The 15,710-nt window shown below is 44.4% G+C and overlaps 1 non-coding gene across 1 annotated transcript; it reads left to right on the top strand.

The window, feature by feature from the left end:
- Positions 1–14,474: 14,474 nt before the first annotated feature.
- Positions 14,475–14,547, top strand: Trnaa-cgc (transfer RNA alanine (anticodon CGC)). Its single transcript has one exon. It is a non-coding gene; the product is annotated as a tRNA-Ala (tRNA).
- Positions 14,548–15,710: the final 1,163 nt, after the last annotated feature.

Below are 15,710 nucleotides of genomic sequence, written 5' to 3'. Positions count from 1 at the left end.
CAATTAACGCAGCGACGGGAAGGAGGTGGACACGCGTCTTCGTGTGTATCCCTGCTACAAGTGACACATTTGGCTGAGTTTTTACATGACGTGCTGGTATGATTGAACTGGTGGCATTTCTTACACCGTAACAGCTTGAGAATATAAGGGCACACAGAGGTGACTTGATAGCCTGCCTTTATCTTGGTAGGAAGCGTTAACCGATCGAAAGTCAGGAACAATGTGCGAGTGGGTACCAAATCGGCAGCTTTATTTTTCATAGCTTTATTAACAACAGTAACGCCCTGATCCCATAGATAATTAGTTATTTCGTCCTCCGTCAAACCATCCAACAGCCGGGTGTAGATAACACCGCAGGACGAATTAAGTCTCCTGTGAGCCTCCACTTTCATAGGATATTCGTGGAGGATTTGGGCGTTGGGTATTTTCTGGGCCAGCAGAGCACTATCACTTTCCAAAAGCAGAGTACCATTGCGGAGACAAGAGCATGACTTCACAGGGCCGGGGATGCCATCCACGCCTTTCTGTATAACAAAGAGGTTAACAGTAGCAAAAGTCTGGTTTTCGTCAAAACGTGAGACCACTAGATATCGAGGAGTAACAGAAAGATACATTGAGGCAGGAGCCTCATTCCACTTTCGTTTATGGGAAACACTCGGACAAAGAGAAGGAAAGTCACTCATTGGGAAGAAGTCCCCCATGACTGCCAGCGTCTCCGATTGCGCGCTCCTTCCAACAGGGGCCCTCCAAAGGGGAGCCCCCGCCTTAGGTGATTGTCCTCACCTTAGGTCAGACCTCCCGAACGACAGATGGAGGGACCAATGGGCAGAGGAGGAAAGTAACAGCTCAGGCAATCACCCCTCCCTAGGCCTGGTCTGTACCAGAGGGTACGTGCGGGCCCTACATGCCAACCCTGGCCTGGGAATTACCCTTTACTCACAAGGGAACCTCCCCACCGCCCCCCCTCCCTCAGATTTAGTTATAAGTTGGCACAGTGGATAGGCCTTGAAAACCTGAACACAGATCAATCGAGAAAACAGGAAGAAGTTGTGTGGAACTATGAAAAAAATTAGTAAAATATACAGTAGTGAGGGTAAGATGAATAAAACAACTTATGTAGGATTAAGAAGTTGTATATGATATAAAACCGAGACGTTATGTGGTGAGCCTATAAAAACAGTTCCTATTACATAAGCAAAAAATGAAAAATAATATGATTTAAAAAACGGGAGTGACACTGAGAACCCTGATTGGTAAGACATATGATGCCAGTAAACTTACATGAAACCGTCAGCCGGCCGAAGTGGCCGTGCGGTTAAAGGCGCTGCAGTCTGGAGCCGCAAGACCGCTACGGTCGCAGGTTCGAATCCTGCCTCGGGCATGGATGTTTGTGATGTCCTTAGGTTAGTTAGGTTTAACTAGTTCTAAGTTCTAGGGGACTAATGACCTCAGCAGTTGAGTCCCATAGTGCTCAGAGCCATTTGAACCATTTTTGAAACCGTCATTAGGAAAATGGTAATCGAACGTGCATATCTTCAAATAAGTGAATAAAGAAGAATAGCAAAAATAGAGGAAGCAGAAATAATGAAACAATAATGGGAATATGAAAAACGTGAGGAGAGCAGAGGGGGATAGAGGAAGGGAAGAGAAAATAGGGCAGTTAAGAAAGTGGGGAAAAGACGGGATGGCAGGACGACACAGGTATGGAGGTAGGGGGGACGGGAAACTATTGGAAAGTGCTTAGATTGATAAAAGCAATTTAGCGGATAAATGTACTTGAACACGAAAACACAATGGTGGGGACCAAGTGCGTGAGAGGCACAAGAAACGAGAACAGAATAAATCTGTAGCAAAATCGAGAAAACTCTGGAAAATATGACTTTGTCATACCCTAGTAATTTGACTTTTACAATCCAGTTGATCATTAACGCTTACCGAACCCAACGACCTAAGAATCTTAAACCTGCCGGACATGGCGAACCAACTACGGAAGCACTTCTAAGTCTATACTATAATTCTATACTACAATTCTATTCATGGCTCCCAAAAGAAAAAAAAAAAGTTAACTTTCTTGGAGAAATTCGAAGTATCGAACCTTGTTAAGTCATGGGGTCATGTCTCCTAAAATGGTTTTATGAATCTAACCGGTTTCCTATTGTTCCCAGTACACCCCTATTCCCCCTACTCCACCTATATCATATAGCCACCGCGTCTTTTCCCCACTTTCTGTCATCTTCTGTTATCCCTTCCCTCTCTCCTCCCCCTCCACCCTTATCACTTTTTTCGGAACCCCACGCTAGTTTCACTATTTTCGCTTCCTTTATTTTTCTGTTAATCTTTTTTCACTTATTTTAAGATTTGCACTTCCGATTACTATTTACCTAGTGACCATTTTAATGTAATTTTATTGTCATTAATATATCTCACCAATCATTGTTCTCAATGTCACTCTAAATGTATTTATTTAACTTGTCGGTTTTAAATCACTTTCAAACTTTTCGCCTTACGTCAGTAGTTTAAAGGATCTTACCGTCAATACCTGTACCGCTACTTGGCCCTTCCCTTGGCCCTTCACCTCACTTGACTCTACGTCCTCCATGCCCCAGGGCACATTTCATGGGATGCAGTATTCGTTAAAAGTGACACACATTTGAACATGGTCTGTCTACACCGTTTCCTATTTTTACTCGGTGCGTTCACTTGCTTCCCTCATCCTGAATAATCAGCTTCGCATGTATTTCCCGGTTTTTAGTTCCTGCATGGTCACTTTTTATAGTTTCAAAATTTTTATCTTCAGTTTGGCGACTGCGTTTCCGCATCAACCGTCTTTTCTACGCTTTTAATATTGACGTTGGTAACTGCCGCCATGGCTTTCCATTCTGACTAATGCGGCCTCCGCTGCCTTTTTAAGGTACGTTAGCATCCTCGCCGTATTAGGTTATTCTGCCACTTAAGGGTTTAGATACAGAAATGATAACTTCCATCTAATAATTACTTTCTCATGTTTCGTAATTGATCCAATGATTAACTAAGAGCAAGAAATTCTTTATTAATCAATAAATATTGCAACAGAGACGGGATTCTATGCCGCGCGGAATTAGCCGAGAGGTCTTGGGCGCTGCAGTCATTGACTGTGCGGCTGATCCCGGCGGAGATTCGAGTCCTCCCTCGGGCATGGGTGTGTGTGTTTGTCCTTAGGATAATTTAAGTTGTGTGTAAGCTTAGGGACTGATAACCTTATCAGTTAAATCCCATAAGATTTCACATACATTTTTTTTGGGATTTTATTGGGAACACTGTCAGTGCAATTTGAGTGCCGAAAGTTAAACGGCATAACTGTATTACTTAACTTAGTGTATACAATTTCCCACATAAGACTGTACCACGTAGTGAGTAGTTTATGATAGCATTTTAAATTTTTAAATTCGGTTAGAAATTGTATAAGGAACAGGCTACTGTTAATAAACGTCGAAAACCGTTAAATAATGTAATTTGTTCTTCAGAGGGACGCATTTTAGCCGTATATCATGAACTTTATTCAGGCCGCCAGCTTTCCATCGAGCAATTCAGCGTTTATCACTCTTCAACTTCCCCTTAATGGACACTTTTATACGTTACCTTCAAGTTGCTGGACTGGGGCCATGTAGTTTATTAGTGCTACGAATCTTGCAAACCTTAAAACTTCCCATGGTATTAGTTACTTAGTCCTCCGTTACTTTTAACCACAATCGCTGAATAATGGTATCGAGTTGTAAGGCGATATTAATTCTACGATGAGGAAGATGAGAGAGCTAAATAGTACCCTCCCCCTCCACAACGTGTGCATCGGTACCGACAGACCGCAGTGTCATCCTCTGCAGGTGGCGTAATTGGATGCAGTATGGGATAGTGTGGGGTCAACACATAGGACATCACACACATCCATGCCCGAGGCAGGATTCGAACTGCGACCGTAGCGGTCGCGCGGTTCCATACTGTAGCGCCTAGAACCGCCCAGCCACCCCGGCCGGCCACGATCAAGTAGTTCCATCAATTGGCACCATGAGACTGCGTCCTCTCACTAAGGAAAAATTTTGTGACTGTAAAGAAATCGAACCAGATTCACCTCACGTCAGTCAGCCGCGTTTCGCACCTATCTATGGACACAGGCAGACCTAAGTATTAGGCTTCCTGAAAACTTGGGAGAAAACGAGTTGGACAGGTATTGTTCGTATTCAAGGGCGTGTGGGCGATGAACCCTACGTGTAAGCAGTTCTACAGCGACGGCGCTCCTGTGGCGAAGGTCGCGCGCTCGGAGGAAGTTGGCAGCACTGAACACGGTGCGAGGCAGCTCGGTAATGAGGCCGTTTGTGCCGTTCGTAGGCGCCGACCGGCAGGTGGGGGCCGCTGCGCAGCCAACCTCGCCGTAAGAAAGCTGCCAACTTCCAAGGAGCAAACTTTGTTCTGCGCGCCGCCGCTAACGCACTTTGCTTACCGGCGCGATGAAGCCGCGCTGCATTCGCGACCTGCGGCGAAATGAAAAGGCCTTTGTGGAGAGAGAGAAGGAGTAGGAAAATTGCTGCAAGGCCACCTCCCCTACCCTCCCCTCCCCGCGCTCCACACCTTCTCCGCCCACGGCTGCGTGTCAGAAGACAAGCTGATGACACGGCCTGGGCTGACGAGAAGGGTTCGTCTGCGAGAGTTAGAGAACAAAGTAAAGCAATTAAGAAAACATCGTTAGTATAACAGATGAAATTTAAAACTCCATTGCGTCCACAAGACTTCTTGAGGAAGAGTGCAGGAACAAGTTTCGAGAAGAAAACCAGCAAAAGTGCAGTAATGAAGAGCACGTAAACTAGTGTACTAAGATAAGTGCAATGAAGGAGGGAAAAATTATTTAATGAACAAGATGTCGGAAGCGTTAGACATCCAGGTAAGGCATAATCACGGAACATATTTAATCCGAAAAATTCATTTAGAAAAACCCTGTAAGTTAAAGACAAGTATTTCAAGCCAAACATAGCCGGCCAGTGTGGCCGATAGGTTCTAGGCGCTTCAGTCTGGAACCGCGCGACCGATACGGTCGCAGGTTCGAATCGTGCCTCGGGCACGGATGTGTGTGATGTCCTTAGGTTAGTTAGGTTTAAGTAGTTCTACGTTCTAGGGGACTGATGACCTCAGATGTTAAGTCCCATAGTGCTCAGAGCCATTTGAACCATTTTTTTGACAAACATAGAACTAGGGATAGGATGTAATTACCTCTAGCTGATACATGTGTTTGGCGGCGACGTTAATATCCTCCGCCAGTACTTTCACATGGGCTCCCGACTACGATTTTAGTAAGCCGATTTAGCAATAACGCTTCTGGTTGGTTATCAAGACAATCGTCTGTTGGATTTGAAAACTGTATCTTTCTATGAGGTACTTCATCTGTCACACTTGATATTCGTTCCTAGTAAACATCCTATCACATTTCACTTGTTATTAGGTTGTTAGATGGGTGTTTGCTTTTTAATATTGGCTAATGTGGAGGAAGTGTTTTCATGGGGAAAGAAACTTAAGACTGCCTGGGAAGTTACTTACTCCTTTTGTTTAAGTACATTTGATCCTTATTATATGGGCATTCATTGATCTTGAGAAGGCTTTTGACTGTGTCATACGGGTCAAACTGGTGGAAATCCTAAGGAAACATGGGGTTGACTGTAGGGATAAACGGCTGATTAGAAATTCATATTTGAACCAGAGAGAAAGAGTAAGAACAGGAGGTGTGATGAGTGAAGAAATTGAACAGGGAAGAGGTGTAAGGCAAGATTGTTGTTTATCACCAACACTGTTCAATATATATCTGGAGGAAATGATTACTGAAAGTTTTGATGGAAGGAGAGGAGTTTGTATAGGGGGTCGGAGAGTGGAGTGTATAAGATTTGCAGACGACATGGTTCTGATGGCAGAGAGTGCAAGAGAGATGGAACTAATGTTAGATGATCTCAACACAAAATTAGAAGAATATGCAATGAAGATTAACAAGAAAAAAACGAAAATCATGGTAATTGGAGGAAATAGGAGAAAATGCCGTAGGAAAATAGGGGGAGAGGAAACGGAGCGAGTGAATAACTTCAGTTACTTGGGAAATGTAGTAATGAATGATATGTATTGCTCAACAGAAATCAGGAAATGAATTTAAATAGCAAAAGAAGGATTCAAGAGGAAATAGAAATTATTTTGTGAACCACTAAACAAAGATCTGAGAAAAACACTTGTCAAATGTTACATCTGGAGAAATGCACTATATGGTGCAGAGATGTGTACATTGAGGAAGTAAGATGAAAGAAGATTGGAGGCACTAGAGATGTGGATATGGAGAAGAATGGAAAAAATGAAATGGGAAGACCGAGTAAGGAATGAAGAAGTATTAAGAAGAATTGGAGAAGAAAGAGACATGCTGAAAGTCATCAGAAAGAGAAAACGGAACTGGATTGGACATTGTTTGAGGAGGGACTGTTTATTGAAGGATTGAATAGAGGGAATGGACGATGGAAAAAGGGGAAGAGGAAAAAGAAGACATCAAATGCTGGACAATATCAAAGGAGGCAAATATTCAGAAATGAAAAGACTGGCTATGGACAGACAAAAGTGGAAGAGGCTTAACGCATGACAAGACCTGCTTTAAGGCAGAATACCATAATACTACTACCTATGAGTGATCCAAAATTTCCCATTCGGTGTGAGATCAGGACTGTAGAGTGGGTGCTCGAGCGTGTCTCACTTGAGTTGGTGTAACTTGTGCACTACGACATTTGCGATACGGAAACGTGCATTATCATTTATCAGCAACAGCCCTTGTCGTTGCGGTGGTTTACGACGGAATTGCTGCCCCTTAAACATTCTTAATTCGTCAATGGATGTCTACTGGTGTTTGTCCTTCGGCAGCCAATAAAAGAATTACATCAAGCTTTTCCTCTTTCTACCCATTTGGTAACAAGGTCGGCATAGTTCACGGTTTCGCATTTACGGCACACTACGTTGGAGAGACATGAATGCACACTAACCACTTGCCTGCATGTCGGTGCTTACACACAGCTGCACAGAAGTCGCGTCACGTTGCATATACGAGGTGCGACAATAAAGTAATGAGCCTGATTTTCTTTGCAAGACGTGGCAACCCTGCAGCTTGCCTGAGCACAATACCTTTTACCTTGGTCTATAAACTGCTTCTAGTCCAAGCAGCACATCGATGCCACTGATCAGTCGTGACTTGTGCTGTAGTAAGTTAACACGTGTTTGTGTCTCTCGTCACGGAAATGGAACAGCATAATATTGCGCAAAGGTATGCCATTTCTTTTTGCGTTAAATTGGGTGAAAACGCGACAACAGCTTACGGAAAGCTTCAGAAGGCTTTTGGAGAGGAGGTTATGTTAAGAGCTCGTTTTTTGTTGGCATAAAATATTTAGTGAAGGCAGAACAAATTTTGAAGATGAAGACCGCGGTGGACGACCATCAGCCTCACGGACGGATGTTAACTTGGCCAGGGAGCGCGAATTCGTACGATCTGATCGAAGATTATCCGTGAAAATCATTGCAGAAAAACTGAGCATCAATAGAGAAACTGTTCGTCTAGTAATAACTGAAGATCTTGGTATGAGAAACATTTTTTTAAAAAATGGTCCCCAAAAATCTAACACCACAACAGCGAGAAACACGGAAAAATGTGCCAGCCGATCTGTTAGAGCAAATGGAAATCAATCCAGAATTGTTGAGCCGTGTTATCATTGGCGATGAAAGCTTTTTTTTTTCTTTTTTTCAGTACGACCCAGAGAAAAAACGCCAAAGTTCGCAATGGCACTGAAAGGGATCACCGAGACCAAAAAAAGCTCGCACGTCAAAGTCAAATATGAAATGCATGCTTGTGTGCTTCTTTGATTCCAAGGGAATTGTTCATAAAGAGTGGGTGCCTCCTGGGCAAACAGTTAACCATTATTACTACAAAGAAATTTCAGAAATACTTCGTAAAAGAGTTCTTCGTGTCTGTGCCAACATTGCTGATAATTGGATTCTGCATCACGATAATGCGCCATTCCATACTGCTCTGTCAGTACAGCAATTTTTAACCTCAAAACAAATTTCAGTACTAGCACAGCCACCTTATTCACCAGATATCGCTCTGTGCGACTTTTTTTCTATTTCAAAGAGTCAAAACGGCAGTCAAGGGACACCATTTTCAAACAACACAAGATGTCCAAAAAGCTGTGACGAGGGTCTCGGAGGATATTGCAGAAGATGAGTTCCAGAAATGTTACCATCAATGGCAGAAGCGCTGGAAAAAGTGTGTGCAATCAGAAGGGAACTACTGTGAAGGGGACAACACTAAACTTGACTAAAACAGTAAGCAACATTCTTTTCCGTCGGTCTCAGTACTTTATTGTCGTACCTCGTACAGTGCAGTAATTCTCTCAAACGGGAACTTGCTGATCGCTTCTTGTATATGCAGTTAGACAGATTCACCTCGATAGCTGCGCATGCTATTCAGGGAGGAGCCCCTGATCCGAATCTAATCCATTCTGCGAATTAAAGACACCTGCCGACCACTTACATATCACACTTAAGCCACATTGTCACCTACTAAAAGGTGAATACCGGGTTGGTTCCCAGCCCCACCTCATTTATACGACTGGCTAGTATCTAGGAAATGTTCGAACACTTTCGCATGGACAACAGTAGACACAGACAGAAATTCCGTCCCGGGAGTGTGGCAGTAGGAAGGAATTGTATATACTGATGGACATTGTTTATTTTGTCTGTCGCTCTCTGCTTGCGACACATCTGTTTAACACAAAGTTAAGTATTGTTATGTACTTCTTGTAATAAAACTCATTAATACGTTTTGCTTGTACTGTTGTCTAGCGATCCGAGAAGCAGGTTTCCTAAACACTCCATCTTTGACGACTAGGCAGGATTCCACATTGAAAACTACTGTTTGAGAAATGTCCAGAGTAAAAACGAAAATACAGAGCTCACATCACATTTCTTGAATGCCAAAAATAAGCTACAAACTTTACAACTGTTACTGAGAGAACTCACGCCTGTGCTGCCAGTCATCATATGTATTTTTGGTCAAATACTTTCAAATGTTTGCTAATAATGTTTGCGAATATAATTCACTAAATATCAACCTCTCGAATGAGCTGCCTGTAGCCAAATCCACGAAGTTACTCTCAATGGTTTTTGAATGGAGTAGCCTGTCTCTTGGCCATATTTTGTTTTTCTGTCCTTTATCGTGCTAACGTTAATAAATAAAACAATTCTTGTCCTTTGTGGACTTTTTTAAACACTGCAACAGTTGAAATTGAAGTCAATAATAATCAGTTAACTTTTACAGACTTTTATTTTTGCATGATGATACTTCATGATGCTTGGCATCCCACCTTCAGATGTTTATTTTTATGCACATCTAGTGAACATTGGTTATTTAATAACAGTTTTGCAGCATTCCGATCGGAACTTTTTTTAGACAGCTATTGTAAAACGTCGCAAGTGAAGAGGCGTGTTCACAACGAGTGAATAAAAGCAAACATCTGAAAATGGGGTGAACATCAACTGAATGTTCCAGCAACAAGCGTCTTTAGAGGCATAGTTTGGTGGCGTGGCGTGTCGGGAAAGAGGTGGCATTGACATCAGTGCATTACCTCATAAACGTTAACGTAACTGCCACTATAGTTCCTATTTTATGCGCTAGGAGCGCTGCTGTCCTGTCACGGCCCACGAACTTGAGAAAGTTTATGAATATTGTCTGCCGTTCACCAAAGGTTTCCCATGCCTGGTATAAATTACGATTTGATTTCTGAATAAGCAAGCTGAAATTGATTTAAAACAGTTGATTTGAAACAATCGTACATTCTACGAGAAGTAGCCAAGTTATAGTTGTTACTTCGAAAGAATAAGGATGTGGTATTATTTATTTCTGTTTGTTTGCTGTTACAGATCTACAGGCCTAGTACATATCGAATCCCCATTCCTCAGTGCCGTGGCACGTCGCTTCAGCAGTGGCTTCCAACATTTCTGTGACCAGTATCCTTCAGCGTAATCACATATTAGCAAGTACCCTCCTCTGCCCCAGCTGCCACCACCATCATTAACGCCTGACTAAAGATTAGACTGAAAAATAATTTCCTTGAATACTTTTATTTCTAAAATGACGAAAGATAAAGGATATTTACTTTTTGTAGGTGCTTTATTTAACCCATAACTACAACAACCTCTCAGGATAGAAAGCTAACTATATACACTGAAGGTACAGAATTGTTACAAAACATGCTTCCTCTCGACAACTCTTCCGTCTAGCGACTCTTACTTCATCCATATCGAATCCCCATTCCCCAGTGCCGTGGCACGTCGCTTCAGCTGGTACAGATCTACAGGCCTAGTACATATCGAATCCCCATTCCCCAGTGTCTGGCGCAGTTGTTAGATCGATTACTGCTGCTACAATGGCAGGTTATCAAGATTTAATTCTGTTGGAACGTGGTGTTACATTCGACGCACGAGCGATGGAACACATCATCTCCGAGGTAGTGATGAAGTGGTGATTTTGCTGTACGACCGTTTAGAGCGTACCGTGAATATCAGGAATTCGGTAAAACATCAAGTCTCCGACGTCGACGAAGGCTCAAAAAGATCCTGCAACAACGCGATCAACGCCAACTGAAGAGAATTGTTCGGCGTGACAGAAGTGCAAAACTTGCGAAAATGGCTGCAGATTTCCATGATGGGCCTTCAATAAGTGTCAGCGTGTGAATCATTCAACGAAACGTCATCGACATAGGCCTTCGGCGCCGAAGGCCCACTCGTACACCCTTGATGAATGCATGACACGAAGCTTTACGCTTTGACTAGGCCCGTCAGCACTGGCATTGGACTGTAGATAACTGGAAACACATTGCCTGTTCAGACGAGTCTCGCTTCAAATTGTATCCAGTGGATGGAAGTACACGGGCATGGAGACAACCTCATGAATACATGGACCCTGCATGTCAGCAGGGGACTCTTGAAGCTGGTGGAGGGTCTGCATTGGTGTAAGGCGTGTGAAGTTGGAGTGATATGGGATCCCTGACACGTCTAGGTACGACTCTGTCACGTGACACGTACGTAAGCATCCTGTCTGAACATCTGGATCCATTCTTGCCCATTGTGTATTCCAACGGACTTGAGCAATTCCAGCAGGACTATGCAACATCCCACAATTTCAGGATTGCTACAGAGTGGCTCCAGGAACACTCTTATGAGTTCAAACACTGCCGGTGGCCACGAAACTCCCCAGATATGAACACTGTTGAGCATATCTAGGGTGTCTGCAACGTGCTGCTTACAAGGGAACCCCCCTCAGATTTAGTTATAAGTTGGCACAGTGGATAGGCCTTGAAAAACTGAACACGGATCAATCGAGAAAGCAGGAAGAAGTTGTGTGTAACTATGAAAAAAAAGCAAAATATACAAACTGAGTAGTCCATGTAAAACATAAGCAATACAAGGTCAACGTTAGATCAGGATTGCCGTGGTCCCGTGGTTAGCGTGAACAGCTGCGGAATGAGAGGCCCTTGGTTCAAGTCTTCCCTCGCGTGAAAATTTTACTTTCTTTATTTTCGCAAAGTTATGATCTGTCCGTTCGTTCATTGACGTCTCTGTTCACTGTAATACGTTTGCGACCGCACCGCAAAACCGTGCGATTAGTAGACGAAGGGACGTGCCTCTCCAACGGGAACCGAAAACATTTGATCGCAAGGTCATAGGTCAACCGATTCCTGCACAGGAAAACACGTCTGATATGTTCTATACGACACTGGCGACGGCATGTGCGTCACATGACAGAAATATGTTGTCGACCCACCTAACTTGTACACTTGGCGAATGGGTAAAAAGATTCTTCTACCTTGCCCGACTTAGGTTTTCTTGTCGATGTGATAATCACTCCCAAAAAAGTGATCGGATCGGACGGACGGACGGACGGACGGACAGATAATAATTGTCTGAAAATAAAAAATTAAAACTTTGCACTCGAGGAAAGACTTGAACCAAGGACCTTTCGTTCCGCAGCTGCTCACGCTAACCACGGGACCACGGCGCTCCTGAGCTCACAATATCCTTGATGTTGCGTATCTTCTCATGGACTACTCAGTTTGTATATTTTGCTTATTTTTTTCATAGTTCCATACAACGTCTTCCTGTTTTCTCCATTGATCTGTGTTCAGTTTTTCAACGCCTATCCACTGTGCCACCTTATAACTAAATCTGAGGGGGGTGCGATGGGGAGGTTCCCTTGTTAGAAGAGATCTCCAGCCCCTCGTACACTTGCGGATATATGGACAGCCCTGCGGGATTCATGGCGTCGATTCGCTCCAGCACTAATTCATCATATGCTGTACGACTGCACCGTCATTAGAATGCAGCGTTTTCGCTCTCTTCCCCCTCCTCGTGCTTAGAGAGCGGCGTGGCAGAGGGGGAAATGTGAAGAGGCTGAGCGCTTTGGCACATGGTGCTGCCCATTTCCCATGAGCCGTAAACGTAGCCACTCCTGTCGTAAACGGACAGCCCGTAATGTGGTTTGCCTTATCATTCTTTGGGAGGTGCCAGTAACATTCGCAATGCACTCTGTCACTAACGGGTCGTAATCGCTCTTGCTCTCGTTTCTCGGATGCCTGGACTTTCGGTCGCTCTTGACAACAGCAGGCGTTCAGTTGGGTCAATCACGACTACGTCGAATGGGTGCTCCACAAAATGTGATGACCTGATCCTTCATAGAGCGATGTTCCGCGTACTCTTCAGTGGCTGTCTCACTCCTCCCATTTAAATCCATCGTTCACTGCGTCGTGGTTGTCCGTTCTCTCCACTGTTTTATGCTTTCTCCATCGAACCGTTGGTCTGCAAACTCCATCAATGCCTATCTCGGATGTATGTCCGTGCCCATGTACTCAGCTGCACTGCTTAGGCAGACAATCTCGTCATCGATCTTCGTAGGTGTTCAGGGAGCCATAGCAATGGATCACAGACGAGAGTGAAGCTTCTGGTAGGTACCTTAACGCCCGAAAATCGAGTGCCATGGCTAAAGGTGTTGGGCTTCCTGCGGACAGCGCAGTTCCATTGCATGTCGCTGTAGCTATCCGCTGCTTAGGAGTCGACTTCGCAAGTTATCAACGACATAGAATTGTCCTCAACTGCCGGCATCTATTGTCCCAACTACGAACTGGGATGCTGGATCATCGCTTACGAGCCCTCAGTCTTTTGCAATGGACACAATATTTAAATGTATATTTGGGGTCACATCCCCCCCCCCCTTGGAACATATACCGCCCACTACTCATAGCGCGTCGCATGCTAGTTATATTGGGTTCACATATTTTCCATAGCTTGCTGTTCAAGATGAGGTATGAGATCCTCATCCTCTTGAGGTGCAGAGGCGGCTTAGGTCTGTATCATGCCTCTGACACAGCGAGCGTCCTTTCCGTCAATTCTCAAATACTCTACTTGCTTTAATAATCTGTTGCTGGAGGAATTTGCACTACGCTCTCTCTCAGCCCCTATTCAGCTTTTGGACGTCTCACCGTCCTTGTTTTGTTTCCGCCATTTTTCCTCGAATTGAGATTTGTCTGTAAGGCGACATTGCCAATGAGCATCATGTCCAGGATGTCGATCTATGACTTTCTTCTAAAAATGGTTGAAATAGCTCTAAGCACTATGGTACTTAACATCTGAGGTCATCAGGCCCCTAGACCTAGAACTACTTGAACCTAACTAACCTAAGGACATCACACACATCCATGCCCGAGGCAGGATTCGAACCTGCGACAGTAGTAGCATTGCGGTTGCGGACTGAAGCGCCTAGAACCACTCGGCCACAACTGCCGGCTATCTTCAACAGTTTAGGTCACCGAATGTGGTTGAGAGGAAGCACCCCCACATCGAGTGGGTTGCTGTCTGGCGATCGGTGTGTGTTCCTTATTTTGCCACTGACGTACACTCTGACTGGTACCTTATGATCAATGGGAAGCAAGTATGCCGACCACGCATTCAGGGGATTGACCTTGTAGACACATTGTGTGTCACCTGGACACAGGTAACCATCTCTTGTTGAGACAGATGCTGGCCTTAATTACCCGCACGACCCATCATCAAATACCTCCTGAGCTGCTCCCTTCTCCAGACTGAGGATACTTCTCATAAATGAAGACGAACTCCATGTAGTTGAATTGTGGGCACACCTTTCACTACTTGTTTACTGAAGGCGAGAAGGATTTCCTTGGGTTTGGTATTTCCTTTAGAGCGCCACTGTGCAGCTGCATGAAATCCCAAATACAGCAAATTTTCTCCGATTTCCTTTATAGTGTTTGTCTCAAATCCCCCGAGTTTGGGTGTTGCTGTCATAAGGAGTTCCACTCTTAGAACCGGTTCTTCTGTGGTCTTCGAAATGTTCTTCTCCAAAAACCGCTTCATCGACAGCCCCACCGAGCGAGGTGGCGCAGTGGTTAGCACACTGGACTCGCATTCGGGAGGACGACGGTTCAATCCCGTCTCCTGCCATCCTGATTTACGTTTTCCGTGATTTCCCTAAATCGTTTCAGGCAAATGGCGGGATGGTTCCTTTGAAAGGGCACGGCCGATTTCCTTCCCAATCCTTCCCTAACCCGAGCTTGCGCTCCGTCTCTAATGACCTCGTTGTCGACGGGACGTTAAACACTAACAACCAACCAACCATCGACAGCCCCACCAAGTCTGGTGACTTGCTCCCTCTTCTTTGCGAGGTCGATTTTCTGCTATTAAAAATCATTAAATAAAAATGAAAAATAAAGAAATAAGTAACAGACGTGTTTCGTAACTCTGCTCCACGTTCCCTACTCCTTCCTTGGTTCCCAGGGGAGGGAAAAGGTCTTGGTGACCAGGACTCAGCTTGGGACCCCTGCTCGCGTGGTCCCCACCGTTCGCTTTGAAAGCTAACGTAATGGATAACGTCTTGGTTCCTGAAGTCGATTCGCATCTCGCCACATGCAAATATTTTTCTCATGTTAGCGTTGTTACAACATGGTCTGCAATATTCGACGACATTTTCATTTTGGCTGATTTCAGAACGAAGGATGGAGTGAATATTTAGCGAATTCCGAGTGTGTGGCTAGGCAGGAACCTAAGAGGTCATGCGAGTGAAACGAGGAGCAATAACATTAAGATCCCTCCTTGTCGCCAATACTTCACTGTTTATTTACGAATTTGTGGCGATTTCCGAGTGTGTCAATAGGCGGGGTTCAAAGAGGATAGCTAAAATTGCCATAAATGATTCGAAGAGCAACAAAATTCATATTCTTTCCAATTTGGGGAAATTCGGTCCAAGTGCAAGGCTTATTTCAGTCGACGCCACGTTGGACGTCTTGGGTGCCGGTGATGAGGATGAAATAATGATGAGGCCAACACAACACCCAGTCCTCGAGCGGAGAAAATCTCCAACCCGGCCAGGAATCGAACCCGGGCCCGCTTGCATGGGAGGCGAACACGTTACTACCCAGCTAAGCAGGAGGACTTCCTTTATATAAAGTAGGTAGCCAATCATGCAGTCGTCGATACTGCACGTGGCGTCAAATGACGTACCTTTGCAGGAGATCTTGTGAAACGGGTATTACCCGGTGGCGACTCGCCCAACCTTACATTAATAACGAGGACAAATGAAACTGAGAATTAAAATATTTATTCAGTTC

Source organism: Schistocerca nitens, chromosome 7 (genome assembly GCF_023898315.1).
Source record: "Schistocerca nitens isolate TAMUIC-IGC-003100 chromosome 7, iqSchNite1.1, whole genome shotgun sequence".
Lineage (NCBI taxonomy): Eukaryota > Metazoa > Arthropoda > Insecta > Orthoptera > Acrididae > Schistocerca > Schistocerca nitens.
Note: the sequence above shows the minus strand (reverse complement) of the source record. Positions and strands in the feature narration are given on the sequence as shown.